Below are 27,879 nucleotides of genomic sequence, written 5' to 3'. Positions count from 1 at the left end.
TTTAAAACTTCCCAAGTTGGTCTATGGCTCTTTATGGGAAAATCTTCACAGACTTTCACAACAGGTATCTCTGCGACTGGGAAATTTTGTTTTTATGTGCTGAAAAATAAGTTCGAGTGTCACCATTTTAAAGCGTAGACTATTTTGTTGTTAGAATAAAGTTTCCCTCCACCAGTCTTCTCAAAATTGAAAACAAACAAAAATTCAACATTGTTGCAGAAAATAAACATGGGAAATCTTCAAATTGTAGTATAAAATTACTTTTACTTTTAGACCCCCCCCCCCAAAAAAAAAAAAAAAAATATGAAAATTAGTTTTATTTGAATTTCCCAGTGAAACTGTTTTTCGGCATTTCTGTTGGGAAAAAAGAATCGAAAAACGACAAAACTACCGCGCCTCCCCCCGCTAGATATATAAAAATACATTTTGCTATACAGAAGTTTTGTGAATTGATGCGCCTACTTTTCTTACTTTTCCTTTAACATGTGCCCTGGTAAATTGTCAGATGGTGCCTACATCCCACATCTAGATGAAAAATACTAAAATTACATGTTTTGATTTTGAATAGCAGAGATTGAAAACTAAATTTGAAATAAAAATTCCGTTTGGATGTTAACTTACTTGTTTTGAGTTTTCCAGCTTTTTCTTCTACCAGGAAAAGGCGCGTCATGAAGGTTCCTCTGATTCTCTTACACCAATGCCATGCGTGACTGATACTTGAGTCGCGGGACCTGTTTTTAATACTTGTGCGCTCAAGATTCTATTTATCTTCCCGGCCTAAAAAAAACTGACAGTCACGACTCAAACTTAGCGTTCTTAGGAGTTAGAATCAGTTAAACTAAATACACTCCAATTATGGCTGATGCAATACAAGCCTCTAAAAGAACAGTGAAAAAGAGGCAGAGTCGAGAGTACATCTTAGCTTGCTTAGGAGCTAGAGAGGCAGAGCTGATCAAACTCCTAATCTAAATGATAGAATACGACCCTCTGAAAAACATTCGGAGTCGATTGTATAACATAACATACATAAGAGCACAAAGTTCTCAGTTCTCAAAGCATAGTTTTCTTGCAGTGAATATTGAGAAGACTAATTGTATGATTTTTAGTCGTATTGATTAAGTTGCAAATAATTGTCATAGTATTCTTTTACTAGGTGTTTCCATTAGTCAGGTTTTTCAGTGTAAATATCTAGGATTTTATTTTGATGTAAATTTTAGTTGGATTCATCATTGCAAAGTTTTATCTTCAAAATTGGCTCGTGGAGTTGGTATTTTAAGAAGATTTCATAAAAAAAAAATTTCATCTACATGTTCTGAAAGCCATTTATTATTCAATTTTTCATCCTTATCTAGTGTATGGTTGTCCATTGTATGCAAGCAATTTTTCTAGTCATGTGAAAAGGATCCAGATTATGCAGAATAACGCAATTAGAAGTTTGGGTGAGTATCTTGCGTATGGTAGTACTAGAGATTGTTTTAGAGATTTAGATGTTTTCAACATTGATTTTATTAAGTCTCAGCAGATTTTAAATTTTGTATCCCAGGTTTTAAATGGATTGTCTCCTCAGTATTTTAGAAGTTTTTATCGATGTAATTCAAATTATCACGATTATTCTACAAGGAATTGAACAATTTACTAGTGAAATCAGGCATACAACGAGATCTGGGCTTATGATTAAACATGTAGGTGTTGATATTTGGAACTCCATTCCAGAGATTGCTAGGTGGTCTGAAAACCTTATGTTATTTAAAGTAAGAATAAAAAATAACTTTTTGAATAAATTGTAAATTATATTGATTAAACATTTTTTTTTTAGATGAGAGATGGGTGTTCAGAGATTGCATAGTGTTTCGTTTATTTATTTTTTTTTCTTTCTTTCTTTGCGTATTTCTTTTATTTTGAATGAATAGTTGCGATTTATATGTTGTTGTTTTGCTGCTGAACAGGGACATTTTAGGTCCCTAAATTGAGCAGCATATTATTGATTTTAGGTGCAATTTTAGTACTCTTTTGGATGAAATAAACGCATACCTACCTACCTACCTATCTACCTACCTAAACAAACTCCTAATCCACCTTATGGAATGCTAACACCTAGGAAGAGATTCGGAGTCGGGAGTATAACATAACGTACATAAGAGCAGGAGACTATGAACTAAACAAACTAATCCGACTTATGGAATATTAACCTCTAGGAAAAGACTCGAAGTTGAGAGTATAGCATAGCTTGCTTATGAGCTGAAGTTGACACAGCTAAACAAACTCCAAATATGACTAATAGAATACTATCCTCTAGCAAAAGAGTCTGATTCAAAGATATCGCTTAGTTTGCTTTAGAGGTGGAGCCGACAGACCTAAACATACGCCTAACCCGACTAATGGTAGAATACCCTTTGAAAAAGGAGTCAGAACCGAGAGTATAGCTAAGCCTTCTTAAGAGCTGTAAAGGGCCGAACTAAACAAAGTCGTAATCCAGATGAAGGAATACTTCACTCTAAAAAAGAGTTGGAATCGAGAGTATAGCCCAGCTTGTTTAGACGCTGGAGTTGGTAGTACTAAAGGCCTACTTATGGAGTATAGCTTAATTTGACCAGAAAATAATATAAAGTAGAAAGATGAAAAATAGATAAAGCAAATTAAACACCTAAATGTCAAAACTGCAATACAATATTAATAATGAAGACTTAATCTATTAGCCAAAAAAAGCAAAGTTACAAACAGAAAACATATAAATTTTGAAAATGACTAACAGCAATTTAAAACTTTGATTACACCATTTATAAGATCCATCAGGTGATGTAATGCATCTGAGATTGAACAAGTAACGTTCAAAGATAAGGATTCTTAAGTATTTTATTTGTTTTTTCCTCATCCTCACATAAATTACTGTGGCACTGGTCTACACGTTCTAAGGGTTTACTAAATCAGATATTAAGTTTACTTCTTTTTTCGTTGTTCCTTTTTCTTTGTTTTCCTTCTCTTACCTTTCTTTCTTTATATATTCCTTAAAGGATTTTAATGCACTTTATTATAGTAATTGTTTGAGTTATTACTATTGTTAAACGTTGTTATAACATTGTTATTACGCAAATATAAGGAAGTATCGCTAGTCGCCTTATTTGATATTCTAAGAAGCAGTAATTTTGGTTTTATTTCTATTTTCTCTTCACTTCTATCATAAAAACTTCGTAATTATTAATTAATTTAGCTGTTTGTTTTTCATTATGCAAAAAAAACTTGACAAAACGACATAAGTCAAGCTTAAGTGATTGACACGCAAAATTCAACGTCAGTTTTTCTTATAATATGGTCTACGTTATTCTAGGGCCTTGTTTTGCTTTGCCATAATAGGTCTTTTTTCCTTCCCCTCTGTAGATTCCCACTAAATCCACGCAATTTTTTTACAGTTGGAAAATCTGAGGTACAATCAGAAATGAGTAAATTAGGATAAAAAGTCACTGGTCTTTCAGGACTGTCATCAACAAGTGATTCTTCATGTAACAGATCAAGCAGCAGCAGCAACAGCGGTAGCGGTTCTGAATCAAATCGTAAATATATTTATAGAATTTATTAAATTTTTGTTAACATATTTACAAAATATACAAATTTATTTGTCTGATTAAAAAAAAAATATTTTAAATTTTTATACCGTTCACATTTTTCAGATTCTATCTTCCTTAAGTCCATAAAATTTGAAATAATTCTGTAATTCAAGTTAAACTCTTAAATCCTTCCAAAAATAATCATTTTAAAATTATTACAGTTACAGTAAAAATAATAGTAAGCTAGAAATATGTAGTAGAAACAGTTTAAGCATTGAAAAGTCCCTTGGACGTTTTCCCTTGAGACACATAACTCCTTCTTTCAGAAATTACTATAGCGTAAAGTTTCTAACTTTCTAAGTGATTGCTAATGAAAGATCATAGTAAGTTATATGGTAATGAATAAGTACTAAATACTATTTTGTGGTACATTAGTAAATAGTTACTGGTAAATAATGGTAATAGTGGTTAATTGTTTTAGTAATAGTGATAAAATAGTAGTAAAATAATAGCAGTATCAATAGTTGTAACTTGTAGTGTATCAAATTGTTGTTCAAGTATTCTAAAAGTATATCAGTCTGTTTTTTCCTTGACAAAATATATCAACATCTGTCAGAAGCAACTAAAACCAAAAGTTTCTAACCAACAGCTGACTAAAGATACATTAATTTGAAGTGCAGAATTAACAAAACCAAGAACTTTTTTTGTAAATTAAAAAAAGTCAAATGAATTAATAAGTAGGGATAAAATAAGTGGGTGAAAAAAACCAGATTTGCTGAAGTCTGCTATAGATGGTAACATTTTGTTCTGTGGGTTCTTTTGATGGAAACATTGCAATAACAAAAGAATAGTACAATTCAATTCCTCAGCTAATATTCTTTAAAAAAATAAATTTAGGGGGAATGATGTAACGAAGTTCAGGAAGTTAGTTAAAAAATCCACATAAAATAGAAAGTTGACTGATTCGATCCCCCAGGGCCGATACCGATTTTAATTGAAGAAACATACTCAAGCAATATTCGATATCAAGAGTTAATCAACCTTAATATAAACTCCAGAAGTCTTATTATTGCCCATAGTTAAGGTCGTATCTAGGAGGAAACTTATGGGGTTTGAATCCCCCCTGGAATGCTTTCCCGACTCGTGAAAACATAACAAAAATGAATATAGACGAATTCCTTACGCGTTTTTGAGCTTTTTTTTTGTGTAACCCCCTTGAAAGGACATCATTTTTTAAAAACCCCTCCGAAAAAAAAAATCTTGGATGCTGCCTTGCCCATTGTATTGATAATTTTGAGCTATGAGGCAAGTTCAAGAGGCAAGTACATATTTTAAATACTACCTAGCCACCATCTATTCATATTTGTCATCAAAATGATGACCTGCGATAGGCATCAAATAAAGCAAGTATCGCTAGTCGGTTTATTTGATGTGTTAAGAAGCAGTAGTTTTGGTTTTGTATTGATTTTCTCTTCACTTATAAAAAGAACTTTGTTATTGTTAATTAAATTTTGCTGTCGTTTTTTTTTTCATTATGCAAAACAAACTAGACGAAACAAGATAAGTCAAGCTTAAGTGATTGACAAAAAAAAATTAAGTCAGTTTTGTTATAATAGGTCTTACAATATACAAGGACTTTTTTGTAATTCGCTGTAATTGGTCTTATGTCCTACCTCTCTGTAAATTATCACGAAATATGTGCAACTGTTTTTATTGATAAGAATTCTGAGGGGTATTGTATCACTCTTAATTCTGAGAAGGCCCAGATAGGAAATCCGCTTATTTAAGACAAGTCCTGCTTTGCTTACGCTGTTCCTGCTTTACAATCTAACATAACATAAAGAATACGGGAAACTCTGCTAAGTACAATCTCACTGGTTTTCTAGCATTGTGTTCAACAAGTGAATCTTCAAGTAGTGGGTCAAGAAGCAGCTCTAACAGCGATAGCAGCAGTGATTCTGATTCAGACGATTTCCAAAGTGAGGATCAAGAGGCCACTGCAACCACCAAAGGTAATTGAAATAAATAAATCTTCTTTACTTCTCACGGATATAATGTTTTGGACAAAATTCTTTCTGTCATCAGTTGGGGGCCTAGCGAAAACGGAGCAGGAACGGGACAAGTTGGGCACTTTTTTAGAATTGTAAACATAATGAATGTTTTACTGTGAACATAATGAAGCCGACATTTCTTATGCCCAGCTATATGTTTCCCGTATTCCTTGGCATAGTCTATACAGTCAAAATAGTCCTTGTCGGCCAAATGTCCAAGAATAAACGAAAAACAGGATGTCGTTGAATGAAGCGGGAGATGTCATAAGAAAATATTTAAGGGAAATGGAAACTTCTTGGGGGACGTAAAGAGGGCGGCTTTAAATAGATCGGGATAAAGGGGCCTAGGTAGCTGTGTTTACCTCAGGCGGCTAGGTTCTGCAATGCATTGTTTGTAATAGTAGTAGCATACTATTTACTCTAAAATTTATGTTTGCAAATTCTAATTTATTTGTTTTGATAGAATAGTCATAAAACGATGCAATGCTGCTATTTTTGTCTCTGCTTTTATCAGCGCCAGTGCAGCAGTTGACCTCAAAGGGATTTCCTCTTCAAAATAAAAGAACGCCCATTGGCCTGCCCGCTGCAAGTATTTGACCAATGGCATTACAGACTCGAACTATTGGTCAAGCAACTCTTATTGTTTCCTGTAATGCAACTAAAGGTAAGAACAAATCCAATTACTAATAATGTTAATAGCGGTGTGCCAAAATACCACACCTCAAGCATTGTTGTCAATAAAGTATATATTATCATAAAAATAAAAACAGCTATATTAAGCTTAGTGCGACACTGTCATCAGGATTTTAGTTACGGGGTTTCTATCATCAGGATTTTAGTTTTAGTGCTTATTTACAAAAAAAAAGATAAAAATTGTTCAAATACATTTTGTTCAGGATACGAGGAATTTTGGTTAGTTCAACATCCCCTACAACAAGCCTTGTAAGTTTCAATTTCGCACGCAAAACTGTTATTGATATTGCTCATATACCCTTTTGACAACCTACATACAGATGACGGGTTTCGATTCAGTTTGCCTTCCCCCTAAATCTCCTCTGAAAGTTTCACCTTCGTAACCTTAGTTATAGTTGTAATAGTAGTCACAGCAGTAGAATTTTTACTTCCAATTTTCAGATTCAGAACTTACAATTTACAACCAAATGAGCAATCTCTAGAGTTTGTACAACCACCCCTTCCATAAATACAACCCTTGCCCCAGACCCTGGGGGTCTGTATTTACCCCAAAAGCCTTGCTATATGATCTTTAGACTATTTGGAATAAAATTGCTATCTCAAAATATTTATTGAATATGTTTCGAAATAACACGACGTATGTGTGGGGGAGGTGGGAGGGAGGGTGGTAGCTACCCTCTGATCCCTTTGACCGTCAAAAAACGCACTAGAACTTCTGATTACCAATCCAATAAGCCACCTTAAAAGTATATACGACTACCCTTTCTCTATGAACCTTATATACCCCAGGGCATAACTTACAAACTTTTACTCCAAGGCTTGGAGGGGGGGGGGGTTCCTCAAAGACATAATATACATACACTTCAACTACTCTGACCAAAATCGCTATTCAATAATTTTGTTTGGATTGTTTTTTTCTGGGGGGGGAGCTGGTTGCTCTCAAATCCTTTTGACTCTTAAAAGGGGATACTATAACTTTTATATACAAATCAAATGAGACCAATATCATGTATTTTTGGCAACCCATTCCATACTAAACCTTATGTGACCCCAGGACATAACTTAAAAACCTTGCCCCGGGGCTCTTGGGGTAGTGTCACCCCTGAAGGCATTGTTATATGTGTTTTGGTCTATTTTGGTCAAAGTGACTGTCTAACAATTACAATCTGCTGCGTTCGGTGAAAAGGGGTAGTCGGAGGGGGGGGGCTAGTTGCCCTCTATAAATTTTGAACCGTAAGGGAACTATACCTTCCAATTTTCTACCAAATGAGCCTCCTTTAAAGCTTATACAACCATCCCTTCTAAAAAACCTTAAATGCCCTAGGGCCATAAATTTCAACCCTTGCCCCCAGGCTCTGGGGGTTTGTTTCAACTCCAAAAGCCTTGTCATATGACCTTTGGACTATTCTGAACGAAATGAAAATCTCAAAATTCTACATGGTACATTTGGGAAAAGCACGATGTTTGTGTGTGTGGAAAAGTGGGGGAGAGAAAGTTGCTCTCTGATCACTTTGATTCTTAAATTTGGCAATAGAACTTCTGATTATCAATCCATTGAGCCCCCTCCAAAGTTTATACCACACCTTCTATAAAAACCTTATATGCCCCTAGGGCATAACTCACAACCCTTGCCCCGAGGGTTGTGGGGGGGGGGGAGAGTTTGTCATCCTCAAAGACATAATTTCATGACCTTTCAACTAAGCTGAACGAAAGGGCCATTTCAAAATTTTGATTGGATGTGTTCGGGGAAATGATGAACATGGGGGGGGCTATATGCCCCCCATCACTTTAGACTATTACAAAGAGCACTAGCCTTGTCAATTTCAAATCGATTGAGCTCTTTTTGAAGTTTCCATAACAACTCCTTTTATACCAAGTTTCGCGGTCTAAAACCAAAAAAAAAGAAAAATACATTACGCCAACATCATTCTTTACTTAGGCAGCGCTATTGCGCTGCCTATGATATTCTGCTTCCTTGGTTGGTGTCAATGAGCAGAAGTTGTATGTATTTGGTTTGATTGTTTTGTTTTTATTCTTCAAAGATATTAGCGTACCAAAGACACTAATAATCAAATTTAGACGAGAATAAAGAAAAAAAATATCCAAATGATTTCTAATGTGTTAAAGCTTTTTGTTTTTCAAAATTTTGTATTTATTTACCTGTTCTCTTCAAGCTTTTACTTTTTCAATTCCTGCATTTAGAAAATTTGTGTTTAAACCCCTCCCGACTTTTTTTTTAGTAAGAAAGGGAAGGAATATTAGGAAAAAGACGTGTTTTTCCTTTTTTCTATTGCTTGAGGGTAGCGGTGGGTAAAAGGGCGTTATTTGCCGCTTCAAAAATTGAAATTCTCTGTCTTGCATCTCAGGGTCGTAAGCTTTTGATGAAAGTAGCAAAATTAATAATATTGCCAATCTATGTGAAAAGGAAATAGATACTCACAATTAGCCAGTTAAAAAACACACATTTACTCGGCTATGTAACACACCTTTACTGTGCTAATTAAACTGATAAACAAAATGCGGCTTGCAATTCCGTCAATCAAAAAAATAATTTGAACTCAAGCGAAGTGCAAAGGGAACAAATTTGATACTTTTTTAAAACTTCCCAAGTCGGTCTATGGCTCTTTATGGGAAAATCTTCACAGACTTTCACAACAGGTATCTGTGTGACTGGGAAATTTAGTTTTTATGTGCTGAAAAACATGAATCCCCAGTTAAGTTCGAGTGTCACCATTTTAAAGCGTAGACTATTTTGTTGTTAGAATAAAGCTTCCCTCCACCAGTCTTCTCAATTTTGAAAATAAACAAAAAAACAACATTCTTGCAAAAACTACACATGGGAAATTTTCAAATTGTAGCATAAAATTACTTTTACTTTAAACCCCCCCCCCCAAAAAAAAAAAAATATGAAAATTAATTTTATTTGAATTTCCCAGTGGAACTGTTTTTCGGCATTTCTGTTGGGAAAAAAGAATCGAAAAACGACAAAACTACCCCGCCTCCCCCCGCTAGATATATAAAAATACATTTTGCTATACAGAAGTTTTTGTGAATTGATGCGCCTGCTTTTCTTACTTTTCCTTTAACATGTGCCCTGGTAAATTGTCAGATGGTGCTTACATCCCACATCTAGATGAAAAATACTAAAATTACATGTTTTGATTTTGAATAGCAGAAATTAAAAACTAAATTTGAAATAAAAATTCCGTTTGGATGTTAACTTACTTGTTTTGAGTTTTCCAGCTTTTTCTTCTACCAGGAAAAGGCGCGTCATGAAGGTCCCTCTGATTCTCTTACACCAATGCCATGTGTGACTGATACTTGAGTCGTGGGACCTGTTGTTAATACTTGTGCACTCAAGATTCTATTTATCTTTCCGGCCTAAAAAAACTGACAGTCACGACTCAAACTTAGCGTTCTTAGGAGTTGAATCAGTTAAACTAAATACAGAAGTTTTTAGAAGTTTATTTAGAAGTTTTTATTTAGTTTTTTATTTAGAAGTTTATTTTAGAAGTTTTTATCGATGTAATTCAAATTATCACGATTATTCTACAAGGAACTGAACAATTTACTAGTGAAATCAGGCATACAACGAGATCTGGGCTTATGATTAAACATGTAGGTGTTGATATTTGGAACTCCATTCCAGAGATTGCTAGGTGGTCTGAAAACCTTATGTTATTTAAAGCAAGAACAAAAAATCACTTTTTGAATAAATTGTAAATTATATTGGTTAAACATTTTTTTTTAAGAGGAGAGATGGGTGTTCAGAGATTGCATAGTGTTTCGTTTATTTATTTTTTCTTTCTTTCTTTGCGTATTTCTTTTATTTTGAATGAATAGTTGTGATTTATATGTTGTTGTTTTGCTGCTGAACAGGGACATTTTAGGTCTCTAAATTGAGCAGCATATTATTGATTTTAGGTGCAATTTTAGTACTCTTTTGGATGAAATAAACGCATACCTACCTACCTACCTATCTAAACAAACTCCTAATCCACCTTATGGAATGCTAACCCCTAGGAAGAGATTCGGAGTCGGGAGTATAACATAACATACATAAGAGCAGGAGACTATGAACTAAACAAACTAATCCGACTTATGGAATATTAACCTCTAGGAAAAGACTCGAAGTTGAGAGTATAGCATAGCTTGCTTATGAGCTGAAGTTAACACAGCTAAACAAACTCCAAATCTGACTAATAGAATACTATCCTCTAGCAAAAGAGCATTCAAAGATATCGCTTAGTTTGCTTAAGAGGTGGAGCCGACAGACCTAAACATACGCCTAACCCGACTTATGGTATAATACCCTTTGAAAAAGGAGTCAGAACCGAGAGTATAGCTTAGCCTTCTTAAGAGCTGTAAAGGGCCGAACTAAACAAAGTCGTAACCCAGATGAAGGAATACTTCACTCTAAAAAAGAGTTGGAATCGAGAGTATAGCCTAGCTTGTTTAGACGCTGGAGTTGGTAGTACTAAAGGCCTACTTATGGAGTATAGTTTAATTTGACAAGGAAATAATATAGTGTAGAAAGATGAAAAATAGATAAAGCAAATTAAACACCTAAATGTCAAAACTGCAATACAATATTAATAATGAAGACTTAATCTATTAGCCAAAAAAAGCAAAGTTACAAACAGAAAACATATAAATTTTGAAAATGACTAACAGCAATTTAAAACTTTGAGTACACCATTTATAAGATCCATCAGGTGATGTAATGCATCAGAGATTGAACAAGTAACGTTCAAAGATAAGGATTCTTATGTATTTTATTTGTTTTTTCCTCATCCTCACATAAATTACTGTGGCACTGGTCTACACGTTCTAAGGGTTTACTAAATCAGATATTAAGTTTACTTCTTTTTTCGTTGTTCCTTTTTCTTTGTTTTCCTTCTCTTACCTTTCTTTCTTTATATATTCGTTAAAGGATTTTAATGCACTTTATTATAGTAATTGTTTGAGTTATTACTATTGTTAAACGTTGTTATAACATTGTTATTACACAAATATAAAGAAGTATCGCTAGTCGCCTTATTTGATATTCTAAGAAGCAGTAATTTTGGTTTTGTTTCTATTTTCTCTTCACTTCTATCATAAAAACTTCGTAATTATTAATTAATTTAGCTGTTTGTTTTTCATTATGCAAAACAAACTTGACAAAACGACATAAGTCAAGCTTAAGTGATTGACACGCAAAATTCAACGTCAGTTTTTTTTTATAATATGGTCTACGTTATTCTAGGGCCTTGTTTTGCTTTGCCATAATAGGTCTTTTGTCCTTCCTCTCTGTAAATTCCCACTAAATCCATGTAATTTTTTTACAGTTGGAAAATCTGAGGTACAATCAGAAATGAATAAATTAGGATAAAAAGTCACTGGTCTTTCAAGACTGTCATCAACAAGTGATTCTTCAAGTAACAGATCAAGCAGCAGCAGCAACAGCGGTAGCGGTTCTGAATCAAATCGTAAATATATTTATAGAATTTATTAAATTTTTGTTAACATATTTACAAAATATACAAATTTATTTGTCTGATTAAAAAAAAAATATTTTAAATTTTTATACCGTTCACATTTTTCAGATTCTATCTTCGTTAAGTCTATAAAATTTGAAATAATTCTGTAATTCAAGTTAAACTCTTAAATCCTTGCAAAATAACCATTTTAAAATTATTACAGTTACAGTAAAAATAATAGTAAGCTAGAAATATGTAGTAGAAACAGTTTAAGCATTGAAAAGTCCCTTGGACGTTTTCCCTTGAGACACATAACTCCTTCTTTCAGAAATTACTATAGCGTAAAGTTTCTAACTTTCTAAGTGATTGCTAATGAAAGATCATAATAAGTTATATGGTAATGAATAAGTACTAAATACTATTTTGTGGTACATTAGTAAATAGTTACTGGTAAATACTGGTAATAGTGGTTAATTGTTTTAGTAATAGTGATAAAATAGTAGTAAAATAATAGTAGTATCAATAGTTGTAACTTGTAGTGTATCAAATTGTTGTTCAAGTATTCTAAAAGTATATCAGTCTGTTTTTTCCTTGACAAAATATATCAACATCTGTCTGAAGCAACTAAAACCAAAAGTTTCTAACTAACAGCTGACTAAAGGTACATTAATTTGAAGTGCAGAATTAACATAACCAAGAACTTTTTTAGTAAATTAAAGAATAGTCAAATAAATTAGTAAATAGGGATAAAATAAGTGGGTGAAAAAAAGCAGATTTGGTGAAGTCTGCTATAGATGGTAACATTTCGTTCTGTAGGTTCTTTTGATGGAAACATTGCAATAACAAAAGAATAGTACAATTCAATTCCTCAGCTAATATTCTTTAAAAAAATAGATGACTGAAAAAAAAGATAGACTGAAACGTCAGAAGTCTTATTATTGCCCATAGTTAAGGTCGTATCCAGGAGGAAACTTAGGGGTTTGAATCCCCCCTGGAATGCTTTCCCGACTCGTAAAAACATAACAAAAATGAATATAGACGAATTTCTTATGCGTTTTTGAGCATTTTTTGTTTAAACCCCTTGAAAGGACATCATTTTTTAAAAACCCCTCCGAAAAAAAAAAATCTTGAATGCTGCCTTGCCCTTGTATTGATAATTTTGAGCTATGAGGCAAGTTCAAGAGGCAAGTACATATTTCAAATACTACCTAGCCACCATCTATTCATATTTGTCATCAAAATACCTGCGATAGGCATCAAATTAAGCAAGTATCGCTAGTCGGCTTATTTGATGTGTTAAGAAGCGGTAGTTTTGGTTTTGTATTGATTTTCTCTTCACTTATAAAAAAACTTTGTTATTGTTAATTAAATTTTGCTGTTGTTTTTTTTTCATTATGCAAAACAAACTAGACGAAACAAGATAAGTCAAGCTTAAGTGATTGACAAAAAAAAAATTAAGTCAGTTTTGTTATAATAGGTCTTACAATATACAAGGACTTTTTTGTAATTCGCTGTAATTGGTCTTATGTCCTATCTCCCTGTAAATTATCACGAAATGTGTGCAACTGTTTTTATAGATAAGAATTCTGAGGGGTATTTTATCACTCTTAATTCTGAGAAGGCCCAGATAGGAAATCCGCTTATTTAAGACAAGTCCTGCTTTGCTTACGCTGTTCCTGCTTTACAATCTAACATAACATAAAGAATACGGGAAACTCTGCTAAGTACAATCTCACTGGTTTTCTAGCATTGTGTTCAACAAGTGAACCTATATTTCAGCAGAGTCCATTTTTTTATTTTCAGTAGTGGGGTGTTGGACAAAAACAAATTAAAATAAGATTCTTTCTGAATAGAAGAAAAAAGGTTAGAGGTTCGTTTTATTTAACAAAAATTAATTAACGAACAAGTCTACTTTTTTCGCTTTTAGCGTTTTATTTGCCGGAAAGTAAACTAAACTTTTTGTCAACAATATATTTATTGATGATATATATTTTTTATATGTATGCTTAGCATCCAAGCTTCTCTCTCCAGGTTAGGCGGGGAGGGGGTGAACGCTGTCTCCAATCAGTTTTAAAATTTGTGTCTATTCATTGCCATTAGCAATTCATTCACTTTCTATTAAAGAGTTAACTCCTATAATCAGATTACTTTTTTAAGTTAAAAGGATTAAATTTGATATTGTTTTGGAATTTTCTATTACGTAATTTGATTCAAGTATAGACTTCTACTATGTGATAGGGCTCTTTTTTACAAGGTTCTGCTGTGGCTGCAGTCATGATGTGTAGAAAATCAAGTTAAATGTACAAATCTTGCTTGTGTAAGTTTTATCTTGTTATGTTAATATTCCATGCAGCTTTTATATTCAATAAAAACTCATTTTATTAATGCTTTTGGACTCTATAATGACAAAAAAAAAAAAATGCTAATTTTAAAAATAATTATAGCACTTTATGTTGACACTACTTGGATAAGCTTACAGAAACTAGATTGATACGACAAGGAACTTAAAATTGAGCCATTAAACATCCATCTAGCATGTTACAATAACATTTCTACGGCAAGGTAATAGAAAATATATAACGTAACATGTAGTCTCAATTTGTATCCGAAAGTTTTTTACGTGCTTGAATACTGATTGAGAACTGGCATCAATGTTTTGGCTACTTTTGAAAAAGTAAAAAGACTTTTCCTACCATTCTATAACGCTGTGTTCATTCCATGCCGAGGACCTTATTTGTATTTTGATTGAGTTAAATGAAATTAACGGTGTTCAAGCAGTTCTTGGAAGAATCGGAATATGTTGCTGATTTCAAATATATATGTTTTAACTATCAAAGGTTTCAAGCCTGATAAAATTTACCTATTTTTTGAAAAAAGCAGGAAACATCACAAAAAAGTCATATTTATCAATGGAAATGATAACGTCAGATCCAGCGTATCGGAGAAACCTGCTGTAGAGGTTTCAAGCTGTTATCTAAAATAACGCGTATTTTTTTTTCCAGAAGAAAGATCACGGATGCGCGTTTATGTATTTGTTAGATTTTTGTTTATTTTCCCTGGGTTGATTTTATGGACACCAAGGACACCATATCATAGGACACCAAGTTGTCCTAGAATATCAGGAGAAAACTCCTTCGAACGGAAATCAAAAGTTTTAGTGACCTTTTTAAGACACCAAAAAGACTGGAGAACGACTAGGCCCACCTGGCACTCCTTTTTCCTCAAAATCGTCTGATCAAAATTTTGAGATAGTCAATTTGTTCAGTACAGTTGAAAAGCCGAACAGCCAAGCCATTGCAGATATCATGCAGAGGCGCCATTTGGGCCAAATCTTGGGGTGAGCATGGGGCATTTGACAGAACTTGAGACTTTTATTATGAATCTAACCTACTTTTAAAATTTACAATTATTAATAGCAAATAGCGTAAAATGGCGCCTCTGATATCATGACCCCTAAAGCCTCAGGGGAATGGTCTTTAAGTTATAAAATTTGCCCCATTGTTTACATATAATACTAATAATCATAATAATAATTTATTGATCACCCACTTCACAAAACAGACGTTAAGTGGAGTAAAATACAAAAGAAAAATAGCAAAAGTAATACAAGAAACAAATTTAATCACATACATATTTTTATTGTATAAAAATACATTTTATATTGTATATTGTATAAATATATTGTATAAAATATTTTATTATATAGTATTTGTTATTGGGGAACTTACATACATTTTTGTTTGGGGGGGGGGGATTTCAGGGAAATTTTTAAACTTAGGAAATTTGCCGGAATTTCTAAGAAAACTAAGAGAAAGCCATTTAGCCAAACGAAGAATCAGTATGCAAATTTCATTTTAATAATTTATGTGCGGAGAGCCAAAATCAAACATGCATTAATTCAAAAACGTTCAGAAATTAAATGAAAAAAACTAGTTTTTTAACTGAAAGTAAGGGGCTGTTCTCTTTTCAACGCCCTGTTATTTACGCTAAAGATTTTTACTGTTTAATAAAGTAGAATTGAGAGAAAGAGTCAAACTTTAGCGTAAAGAGTTGGGCGTTGAGAAGGGAACAGCCCCTTTCATACATGGAATAATTTCTGTTCGTTTACTTGTCGCTCCTTACTTTCAGTAAAAAAAACTAGTTTTTTAAATTTAATATCTTAAGGGATGGCAATAATCCTTGAAGCCCCAGGGAAAAGGAATAAAATTTGCGCAGCTTTTCCACAGTGAAATGTTAATAGCTTTTGTAAGGTTTTGGGGGAGGGTTGATTTTCAATAGGGATGAACGCTTGAACGTCTGAAAAAACAGGAAACATCACAAAAAGTCATATTTATTAATGGAAATGATAACGTCAGATCCAGCGTATCGGAGAAACCTGCTGTAGAGGTTTCAAGCTGTTATCTAAAATAACGCAGATTTTTCTTTTCCAGAAGAAAGATCACGGATGCGCGTTTATGTGTTTGTTAGTTTTCTGTTTCTTTTCCCTGGGTTGATTTTATTGACCAAGTTGTTCTAGAATATCAGGAGAAAACTCCATCGAACGGAAATCAAAAGTTCTAGTGACCTTTTTAAGACACCAAAAAGACTGGAGAACGACTAGGCTCACCTGACGCTCCTTTTTCCTCAAAATCGTCTGATCAAAATTTTGAGATAGTCAATTTGTTCAGTACAGTTGAAAAGCCGAACAGCCAAAGCCTTTGCAGATATCATGACCCCTAAAGCCTCAGGGGAAAGGTCTTTAAGTTATAAAATTTGCCCCATTGTTTACATATAATAATAATAATAATAATAATAATAATAATAATAATAATAATAATTTATTTATCACCCACTTCACAAAACAGAGGTTAAGTGGAGTAAAATACAAAAGAAAAATAGCAAAAGCAATACAAGAAACAAATTTAATCACATACATATTTTTATTGTATAAAAATATATTTTATATTGTATATTGTATAAATATATTGCATAAAATATTTTATTATATAGTATTTGTTATTGGGGAACTTACATACATTTTTTTCGGGGGGGGGGGGGTTCTTCTTGGGGATTTTCTGCGAGAACTTTCTACTGGGGGGATTAAATTTTCGGGAAAAATTTTAAACTTAGGAAATTTGCCGGAAATTCTACATGTAATTCATCTTATACCTTGCTTTCTTTTGTCGACTCAATTTTACACTTGTAGATATTAAGGGCATTTTTTCACCAGAATTAGTCCAAAGAATATATCCATGGGGACGAGGGATTTATCCGTGGAGGCGCAGCCAGGTTTCCTGGCGCCGTTTAGGAAAAACGATCAGAAATGAAATTAAGAAACAAGTTTTTTCAACTGAAAGAAAGGGGCAACATTACAATTTAAAACGAATACAAATTATCACGTATATGAGGGGGGTTACTCCTCCTTAACAACTTGCTCTTTGCGTTAAAGTTTGAAAATTGTCCCGATTCTTTGAGAACGACTCCAGAAACATAAGGTTCTTTTAATGAGAATAATAATAAGATTTTTTTAGAGCACCACAAAACTTTAGTGTAAAGAGCAAGATGTGGAGGAGTAACGACCCATCCGGAAGACCTAGGTATTAACACTAAAGTTTTGACTTTTTGTCCTAATTCTTTAAAAATGATTTCTGAAACACATTGACCGTTATATTGGAATAATAAGCTTTGTTCTAATTTCTATAAAAAAAGACTTTACCGTTAAGAGCGAGGTCTTGAGGAGGAGGCAACCCCTTTCATGTACGTAATCATTTCTTTTCGTTTCAAGGTTTGTTGCTGCTCCTAACTTTCAGTTGAAAAAAACTTGTTTTTTAAATATAATTTCCGATCGTTTTTAAATAATATTGGGAAATCCAGCTCTCTCCCCATGAAAAATTCAGGTACTTGTGTAGTAGGCTACACGCCACTCACTCAGGTTTAAGATGTGTAAAACTCAAGAGCAAACCGGTTTCTTCGTTACTTTAGAAACAAATTTGGACTATATATTTGCAAATTATGGAGTTGGGTTGGAGGGTAAAGTATAGCAGGTAAGCTTGCAAAATGTGCTATGTTCAATTATTCTGCATATTATGAACTAAGAATTATTTTCTGACTTCAAACTGTCCAAATAATTTACCCACCCCCCTTAAGTGCAAATATACAGCCCAAATTATATATTTCCCATCTAATCTGTCACTTACCTTTGTCTTGTCTCACGCTAAGCTGAAAGAAACGAACAAAGAAACCGGTTTGTTCTCGAGTTTTACAGAGCGTAAACTCCTTATTTGGAAAGCCTCATTTTGCAAGGGGGCTTCTTACAGAGGAGTGTTTACCAGGAGGGTGTATTTTCCAGGGAGGTATATTTCGCGAAGGGGTATTCTCAGGGGGTATTCTCCAATGGGGGTGCTTTACGGGGGAGAGGAGGGGTTGGACTTCAGGGGGTAATTTCCGCGGGGGGTAAGCGCTTGGGGTATTTTCTGGCGGGGGGGGGGGGGGGTAAACACACTTAGAACTTTCCAAAAGGAGAGGAGGGGGACTGGCAGTCCTCATGAAAAAGGATACACCGCATTCAGCAATAGCCCCAAGACAGTACCCAAGTGAGATTGATGTGGTCAGCGTGAATTTAAATTTCCAAGATAGACATCCCTTAAAAGTCTAATTCCTTTACAATCCTAATGGCAGTCATGATATTAAAACCATGCTTGAAGAAGAAGCAAGAGATAAAACACTGTCATTTTTGGTGACGTTAATGCTCATAGCCCTATATGGGAAAATTTCGTGCACTCCAACATTGCGGGTAAGAACATATAAGAATTTATCCTTACCTCTAACAGTTTCACAGTTCTACCTCCCCAAGGTCTGTCCACCTACTGCAATATTATGAATAATGCTTCATCAACGATTGATTTACAGATTGGTCTAACACGGGTTGAGTCTGAAATCCAAATTTCTCTTGTCCTAGATCTTCAGTCAGACCATGCTGCAACTCTTATCGAAATCCATGCAGTAAAATACACTCCTGTTCCCCCAACAATGAGACTTCATCTAAATACAGCAAACTGGAATCAAATTGCCATAGGGCTTCATACTCAGTACCCCTCTAACAATGTAAAACTCTTAAACGGTCTGCCCTCTATTTTGGAGAGACGGAATACTCTGATCATCGAATATTACAAGAACATACAAGTTATGGGTCACAAGCATGATATTTTTAAGCTCACTTTAGTATGTCGTATAATTTGACTTCTATAAGATCATGGAAAATATTTAACGAGCTTGTCCCATCTTCGAAACTTGGTTAACCCTATTTCATTCATTTTCTTGTCCCCCAGGATGGCAAATGTCATCTCCAAGTGTTTCACTAGAGTGAATACCGTTGCAAAAGACAAATTACCTGCCAATCCAAATTCAAGCACTTTTCCATGAGAAAATGACAATTTTGCATCAAGATTCTCTCTAAATTTACGCTGATGTCCCAGTTAAAGGCAGCAAATGTGGCTCTTTATCTGTTAACAATTCACTGAACATAAAAACCATCGGTATTAAAATAAATTTTAAGGTCATTAGTATTAATCTACTGGCTTCCAAAGGAGTATAATTGCTCTCAGACTCCAAAGATACCCTTCAGCTCGTTGATAATACAATACCCATTGGAGTGCCATGGATGCAGGTCTGAGGAAAATCAGAGATCAATTAATCAGTCTCCAAAATAGCCCTATTGAAGTCAAGTTCCAGCATATCCCTAGCCACAAAGGTATCAAATGCAACGAGGTAGCAGACCAGCTAGCTACGAAAAATCACTAGCAACAGAAAAATCACTTCGTACATAAGCGCCTAAGCCATCTTATCGCATACTACTACTGTTACGGAAAGGGAAAGAATACCTTTGAATTAAAAAAAAAAGATATAGGAGATACATAAGTTATAAAAGTCTGTTACAACTGTTAGTGTATTGGGCAATTTTGAAACGCGGATATCACTGGATTTCACATCCCTAGTTTCTTGGGATATAACACTCAAATATAAATGTCCATTTTCATCATACACCTCATTGCACAGACTGGGAATGTTCAAACTCGATAGGTTAAGAAACTGCGACTCTAGTTGCTTAAGTTTATCTTAAGTTATATTTAAGTTTAATTTTAATTTTAAACCAGCGCTATGATCAGCACCTTTATCCTATTATGTAACCGTCAGGAACCAAAGATGATCGGGGTAGCGATAGTACTTAGGCCAAATTTTGAACTAGAATAGCAATTTCACCTATCTTCTCGAAAACACGTCCTTGGCTAGACCAAGCATTTCTCGTTCCAACAACATTTTTTGAGGCCTGTAGAATTGCTCGACGTCACTTTATTGAACTTTTTGTTACGAAAGTACACTTGCCAAGAAGTTTTGACCGATTTTTTATTATTTCCCTGGAAAGTAAGGGGATTTTGAAGGTTACTTCGACCAGTGGGATATGATTGTATTCAAAGCAAAGGTATTTCTGAATCTAGTTTGTCTGAATGACTGTGTTGTAATGTAATTGGGTGTGTTTGCAAGAATTCAATCAGTCTCCAACGATAAATGTTTAATAATGGCACAAGAAAAAAAAAAATTAAGGTTGAGAAAATGATCCACTCAGGATAAATTTTATCCACAGGTAGCGCAATAGCGCTGTCTATGATAAAAAATGAGTTTTGGGGAAGCGGGAGAGATGAAAACTGATATCTTACTTCTGGGGATATTTCTAATCCGCACTTTCACTTTTGGTGCGGGGGGTGGGCTAATAGTGCATCTCCTATTACGACAGCCTTTTTCTTTGTAAGAAAAAAAAATTGCATTTACATGTTTAAGCTTTTTTTAAGCAGTTAAAAGCGTTAACTTAAGGAGCCATGGGTTGAAAGGCTGGCAACCTCCCACATCCAAGGAGTTTTTATGTTTGATTTATATGTTTATGCTGCTTCTTAGTTGAAAAACTTCTTTTTTATTTTATCCTATGGAATCATCTGAAAATTCTATTTTCTTTATTCTTTGATTCGTGTTTTAAGGGCTGGGGATGAATGATCATAGCAGGGTAAAATAAAGGTTAAAAAAATTAATCTGCTTATATATTTGAAATATGAGTTCTATTCATCTTAATTTTTTGTCTTATTCTGACTGGGAATTTGATATGCTGTTGCAATTAAGTAAATATAGAAAAAAAAACGCCCCTTAAAGATACTTGAGATCAGAAAATCTTCTGAATATAAAGCGAACAATACCCAATACTAGTGGACGATACCGAATGCTTTTTGTGTGAACAGTTCTTTGCGAATTGTAAAAACTTTCTTTTAAACTATCGTTTGTTTTGTAAAGTCAAAGATGATCCTCGTCGGCCACCCATTTAAAGTCATACGAAAATCTGGTCATTCCCAAATGGGGCTGGAGGATGGAGTTATGAAATATTTATGAGTGATTTGAAATTTTTAGGAGGGTGTGAAGACCGAGTCTTTTTGACAGTTTGGGATGGAGGAGCCTGCGCAGCTGTGTTGGTTTCAGGCGGCTTGGTGGTGCGGTGAGTTGTTCGCAGTAACAGTTTTAGTAGTAATAATAGATTGCATGTCACTACCAAGCCTCACAAATATATAACTATTGACAAAACATGAAAAGACAATTTGAATATGACCTCGCTTAGCAGCCTAACACTTCATTAGACTGTTCAAAACTCTATTAAACACTTCACAGACATCAATTGGAATTTATATTGACGCTGAGAAATACTTGCTACGAGCAATGCAAAGTTTCGTTACTTAATGTCTATCAGGAGTATGAAAAGACCTAAAAAATCCCAGCTCTTGTTAATTCGTAATCAAACTATGAGTAAAAATCGACAACAAGCTTTGGATTTTTTGTGTGGTGAATATGCGGAAGGAAAAATGAAGAAACTTTAGTGCAAGAAACTGGCAATCTTGTTCAAACTCAAAGTGTCAGACTAGTTGAAATTGATTCCCCCACCTCTGACAGTCTTTCAGAAGTCGTGTGGTGGCGCAGCAGTGGATTTGACCTTAGCTTGGTAATACGGGACCCAGAGATCGAATCATGCTGCAGCAATGCACTGCAGGGCCAACGTAGGGACCATAGTAGTCAAGAAGCGTCGTTAATCTGATACAATAAAATACAGTCTTTCAGAAACAAGCTGAACAATTTGAATTCCATGTCTGTTAGCATGGACGGAATTTAAGATAGTTAGAACTGATGTTTCGAGATCTATGGGAAATGCCTGATTTCAATCCAGATTTCAGGAGGTTTAAGGAAATAAAGATCATGTGAAGTACATTTTATTCGCTGTTTGCTTTCTTGGCCGCCAGGGTCTTGCTTTGAGGGGTTGAGATGAATCAAAAACATTTGCAAAGTGGGGTAATTTGTTTCAACAGTTGGAGGAAAAATCTAAAGACGACGAAAAGTTGAAGGCCTTGGATCAGTGTCAATACGGTCACCATAGCATCATGAGAGCAAAAGTTACGCAGTTACACTGATATGAAACGCCTTTAAAACTAAAGAAAAGCTTGGCGTATATTACAGTTCAAGATTTATTAGAGACTTTTGAAAAAAGCTTTTGTGTAGATAATCCAAAACCAAGTATGACGTCACAGTTAAATTTATTTCAGTCGAACGTTAAATAAATTACTCTTAGAGCTAACATCACCAGAAAGGTCAGTGACTTCATTTAAAAACTCAATGACGCCATTCGTAGCATAAATGAAGCAGTGCATTGCTCACACCCTCAGTACAAAAATATTAACGCTAGTTATATGTTGTTGTAAAGTTTGTTTAGGAAATAGATACACTATGATAAAATTTGAAGACAATATTGGCGAACTGCCGAAGTTGCACAAATCCAGTTTTATAGGAGAACTTGAGGACCTGAACGCCATCAAGGAAATAAATGCGAAATTAGAAATGGTATGTTCTAACAAGGCCACTCCTTTAATCTACGCTGTGCATAACAAATCTGCGTTGGAAGTTGTTGGATATCTTCTTGGAAAAGGTGCAAACCCTAGTTACCGCTCCTATGGACCATTTGAAAATAACTTCCAAAAATTTGTAAGTGGTCAAACACCTTTACACCATGCTGTTTGGAAGGGAAGAGATGATGTGTGCAAGTTACTTATTGATTCCGGTGCCGAATTAGATGCAACGAATGTATATGGTGAAACACCTTTAGTTACAGCTATAAAAGCCAATAATTTGAATCTAGTCAATTTCCTTTTGGACCGTGGGGCAGATCCAAACTACGGGGAGTGTTTACACCTTGCTGCTAAGAAAGGAGGTGCTGACATGTGTAAGTTACTTATTGATTTTGGTGCTAAGCTAGATGCAATGAATGCAGAAAATGATGCACCTTTACATATTGCTATAAGATATAAAAATTCAAATCTTGTCAAATTTCTTTTGGACAAAGGGGCAAAACCGAACTGTGACAAACATTTGAGCTGTGGCGATATCAAAACTGGCTTTTATTTGTGTCCTTTACTTTCTGCTATATATAACCATAATTTTGTTATAGTCAAATGTCTTGTGGAAAGAGGTGTTACAACGTGCAGTTCACAATTTCTTAGTGGTCAATGTTATAGCGGACTTTTTAGGGATGAATTTATGGATGAAGATCATTTATGGGAGATTCTTGTGGGAAAAGATGATGCAGAAGCAGCTTTTAGATAGAAAGAAAATGAATTTAAATGTCCACAAGAAAGAAGAAATGGATCTTAACAATGGACCATCAAGAAAGTGTAAATGTTTACAAAAGAACCGAAAGCTAATGAGCCGAAAAATGATCCAATTGAAAAAGATGTCAACTCTAAAAGGACGGCAAACAAGGAGGGAAACAATTATTCATCGTTTTTATAAACTAGCTTTAGGTTTAAAATTGTTATTAGTCATTTTCGAAATTTATATGTTTTCTGTATGTAATTTTGCTTTTTTTGGCTAATAGATTAAGTCTTCATTATTAATATTGTATTGCCGTTTTGAAAATTAGGTGTTTAATTTGCTTTTATCTGTTTTTGATCTTTCTACTTTATATTATTTCCTTGTCAAATAAAGCTATACTCTATAAGGAGGCCTTGAGTACTACCAACTCCAGTGCCTAAACCAGCAGGGGTATACTCTCGATTCCGACTGATTTTTGAGTGAGGTAATCCTTCATCTGGATTACGAGTTTGTTTAATTCGGCCCTTTCCAGGTCTTAAGAAGGCTAAGCTATACGCTCGGATCCGACTCCTTTTTTAAAGAGTATTATACCATAAGTCGGATTAGGCGTATGTTTATGTCTGTCGGCTCCACCTCTTAGGCAAACTAAGCGATATTTTTGAATACGACTCTTTTGCTAGAGGATAGTATTCTATTAGTCAGATTAGAAGTTTGTTTAGCTGTGTCAACGTCAGCTCATAAGCAAGCTGCGCTATACTCTCAACTCCGAGTCTTTTCCTAGGGGTTTCGTATTCCATAAGTCCGATTAGTTTGTTTAGTTAATAGTCTCCTGCTCTTATGTATGTTACGTGATACTCTCGACTCCGAATGTTTTTCAGAGGGTCGTATTCTATCATTTAGCTTAGGAGTTTGATCAGCTCCGCCTCTCTAGCTCCTAAGCAACCTAAGATGTACTCTCGACTCTACCTCTTTTTACTGTTCTTTTAGAGGGTTGTATTGCATCAGCCATAATTGTAGTGTATTTAGTTTAACTGATCACAACTCCTCAGAACGCTAAATTTGAGTCGTGACTGTCAGTTTTTTTTAGGCCGGAAAGATAAACAGAATCTGGAGTGCACAAGTATTAGCAACAGGTCCCACGACTCGAGTATCAGTCACACACGGCATTGGTGTAAGAGAATCAGAGGGACCTTCATGACGCGCCTTTTCCTCGTAGAAGAAAAAGCTGGAAAACTCAAAACAAGTAAGTCAACATCCTAACGGAATTTTTATTTCAAATTTAGTTTTCAATTTCTGCTATCCAAAATCAAAACATGCAATTTTAGCAGTTTTCAGCTAGATGTGGGATGTAAGCACCATCTGACAATTTAACAGGGAAATTGTTAAAGGAAAAGTCAGAAAATTCACAAAATCTTCTGTATAGTAAAATGTATTTTTATATATCTAGCGGGGGGGGGGGGGTAGTTTTGTCGCTTTTCAATTCTTTTTTTTTCAACAGAAATGCCAAAAAACAGCTTCTTACTGGGAAATGCAAAGAAAAGTAATTTTCAAATTCTTGGGGGGGGGCTATGGGGGGTAATCCTAACCTTCATTCAAAATTGAAACACGTGGAGAAAAGCACATCAAAGATCAAATGATACCTTACGCCAGATGAACTTTGCTCAAGTTAGTGGACTAGTGCTTCTGGGGGTGGACATTTTCCACAAAAAAAAGGTTATAGAAGTTAAAACTAATTTTATGCAACAACTTCAAAATTTCCCATGTGTATTTTCTGCAACAATGTTGTTTTTTTTCAATTTTGAGAAGACTGGTGGAGGGAAACTTTATTCTAACAACAAAATAGTCTACGCTTCAAAATGGTAACACTCGAACTTAACTGGGGCTCCAAACTTTTCAGCACATAAAAACTCAATTTCCCAGTCGCACAGACACCTGTTGTGGAAGTCTGTGAAGATTTTCCAATAAAGAGCAATAGAACAACTTGGGAAGCTTTTAAAAGTATCAAATTTGTTCCCTTTGCACTTCGCTTGAGTTCAAATTATTTCTTGGATTGACGGAATGGTAAACTGAATTTTGTTTACCAGTTTAATTAGCCCAGTAAATGCGTGTTACATAGCCCAGTAAATGTGTATTTTTTAACTGACCAATTGTGAGCATTTATTTCCTAGAAAAAAGGAAAAACACATCTTTTTCCTAATATAGTTAGTTCCCTTACTATCTAAAATTCCCCTTACTTACTAAAAAAAAAAGTCGGGATGGGGTTTAAAAACAAATTTTCTAAATGTAGGAATGGAGAAAGTAAAAGCTTGAAGAGAAGAGGTAAATAAATACAAAATTTTGGAAAACAAAAAGCTTTAACACATGAGAAATCATTTGGATATTTTTTCTTACCTTATTCTCGTCTACATTTGACTATTAGTGTCTTTGGTACTTTAATATCTTTGAAGAATAAAAAGAAAACAATCAAACCAAATACATACAACTTCTGTTCATTGACACCAACCCAGGAAGCAGAATATCATAGGCAGCACAATAGCGCTGCCTAAGTAAAGAATGATGTTGGCGTAATGTATTTTTCTTTTTCTTTGGTTTTAGATCACAGAACTTGGTATAAAAGAACTTGTTATGGAAACTTCAAAAAGGGCTCAATCAATCTTAAATTGACAGGGCTAGTGCTCTTTGTAATAGTCCAAAGTGATGGGAGGGGGCAGATTGTAGAAGTTTCAAGCTCCTATGTACAAAAATGTTGAATTTCGCATTTTTTGCCAGAAGACAGATCACGGATGCGTGTTTATTTATTTTTTTCCCAGGGGTGATCATATCGACTCAGTTGTCCTAGAATGTCGCAAGAGGGCTCATTCTAGCGGAAACTAAAAGTTATAGTGTCCTTTTTAAGTGACCAAAAAAATTGAAGGGCACCAAGGCCCCCTCCCACAATCATTTCCCCCCAAAGTCACCAGATCAAAATTCTGAGACAGCCATTTTATTCACCATAGTTGAATAACCTAATAACTATGTCTTTGGGGACAACTTACTCCCCCACAGTCCCCGTGGGAGGGGCTGCAAGTTACAAACTTTGATCTGTGTTTACATATAGTAATGGTTGCTGGGAAGTGTACAGACGTTATCAGGGGAATTTTTTTGGTTTAGGGAGGGGGAAATTTGAGGGGGAGGGTTACGTGGGATGATATTTACGTGCAGGAACTTCTAATGGGGGAAGAGAACTTCAATGAAGGGGGCGCAGGGTTTTCTAGCATTATTTGAAAAAACAATGAAAAGTTGTTTCTACTGAAAGCAAGGAGCAGCATCAAAACTTAAAACGAACAAAAATTATTACGCATATGAGGGTTTACCTCCTCGTATTACCTCACTCTTTCCGCTAAAGTATTTTTAGTAATTTCAATTATTTATTCTACGGCCATTGTGATTCAGAGGTCAAACTTAAGGAATTGGGACAAAACTTAAGCTTTTGTGTAAAGAGTGAGGTATCAACGAGGGGTGAACCCCTCCATACACGCAATAAAAACATGCAAATATAGAAGATCATTACGTAAGTTAATTCGTAAGTTACGTATATTTTTTACTAATGAAAACGTTTGTAAAAAATTAAAAGTTCTAGTTGCCTTTTTATGTCATCAAAAAATTGGAGGGCAACTAGGCCTCCTCCCTCGCTCTGTTTTTCTCGAAATCTTCCGATTAAAAATATGAGAAAGCCATTTAGCCAAAAGAATTAATATGCAAATTTCGTTTTAATTATTTATGTGCGGAGAGCCAAGATAAAAAAAAAAAAATGCATTAATTCAAAAACCTCCAGAAATTAAATAAAAAAAATAAGTTTTTATTAAATGAAAGTAAGGACCAACATTAAAACTTAAAAAGAACAGAAATTACTCCGTATATGAAAAGGGCTTTTCCTCCGCAACCTCTCGCTCTTTATACTAAATTTTTTGGCGACGAAGACCACACTGCCTTTCCATAACAAACAAATACAACGTAGAGACAATAGGGAAAATTTCAAGACAGTGGAAATTATTTCTGTAGATATTTCGGCCCTATGTCCAAGGGCCGTCTTCAGCACAATACAAGAATAAGAGAGAAACTATATATATATATATAAAAGAACTTACATCAAATTGTGAGGATTAAAAACTGAATAATTAAAAACACTTTTTAAAACTTTTTTTAAAAATAGCCCTAGCATCCTTACTTCAACGAAGTTCAACCAGGACTGGTGAAAAGAATGAAATGAGAATATAAGCTCATTCAAACTGAAGAGAATAAAATGATTAGATGCAATTTCTTAAAGCTAATCTTGCTTGTTTAGCAGCCTGTCTCAAAGGCCTTTTCGTAGTTGGTTCAGTACTATTGTAAATCGGTTTAGTAAAATATTTTGTTAGATCATTTTTAATTAAATTTGAGTATAAAGAATTTAGTGAGTATTCCCCCAAGTCCCTGTTCAAAGAAATATTATTATTTATTTTG

General features: G+C 34.5%; 2 long non-coding RNA genes across 2 annotated transcripts; one reads left to right on the top strand and one right to left on the bottom strand.

Annotated features, from left to right (window-relative positions):
• Nucleotides 1–624: 624 nt before the first annotated feature.
• LOC136030290 (uncharacterized) lies at nucleotides 625–27,879 on the bottom strand. The gene is made up of 3 exons (XR_010618233.1): nucleotides 27,525–27,879; nucleotides 9,512–9,667; nucleotides 625–777 (listed from the first exon to the last, which is right to left on the bottom strand). It is a non-coding gene; the product is annotated as an uncharacterized LOC136030290 (long non-coding RNA).
• Nucleotides 771–6,424, top strand: LOC136030289 (uncharacterized). The gene is made up of 4 exons (XR_010618232.1): nucleotides 771–1,439; nucleotides 3,408–3,548; nucleotides 5,429–5,554; nucleotides 6,057–6,424. It is a non-coding gene; the product is annotated as an uncharacterized LOC136030289 (long non-coding RNA).

Source organism: Artemia franciscana, chromosome 8 (genome assembly GCF_032884065.1).
Source record: "Artemia franciscana chromosome 8, ASM3288406v1, whole genome shotgun sequence".
Classification (NCBI taxonomy): Eukaryota; Metazoa; Arthropoda; class Branchiopoda; order Anostraca; family Artemiidae; genus Artemia; species Artemia franciscana.
This window is presented reverse-complemented; position numbering and strand designations above follow the sequence as displayed.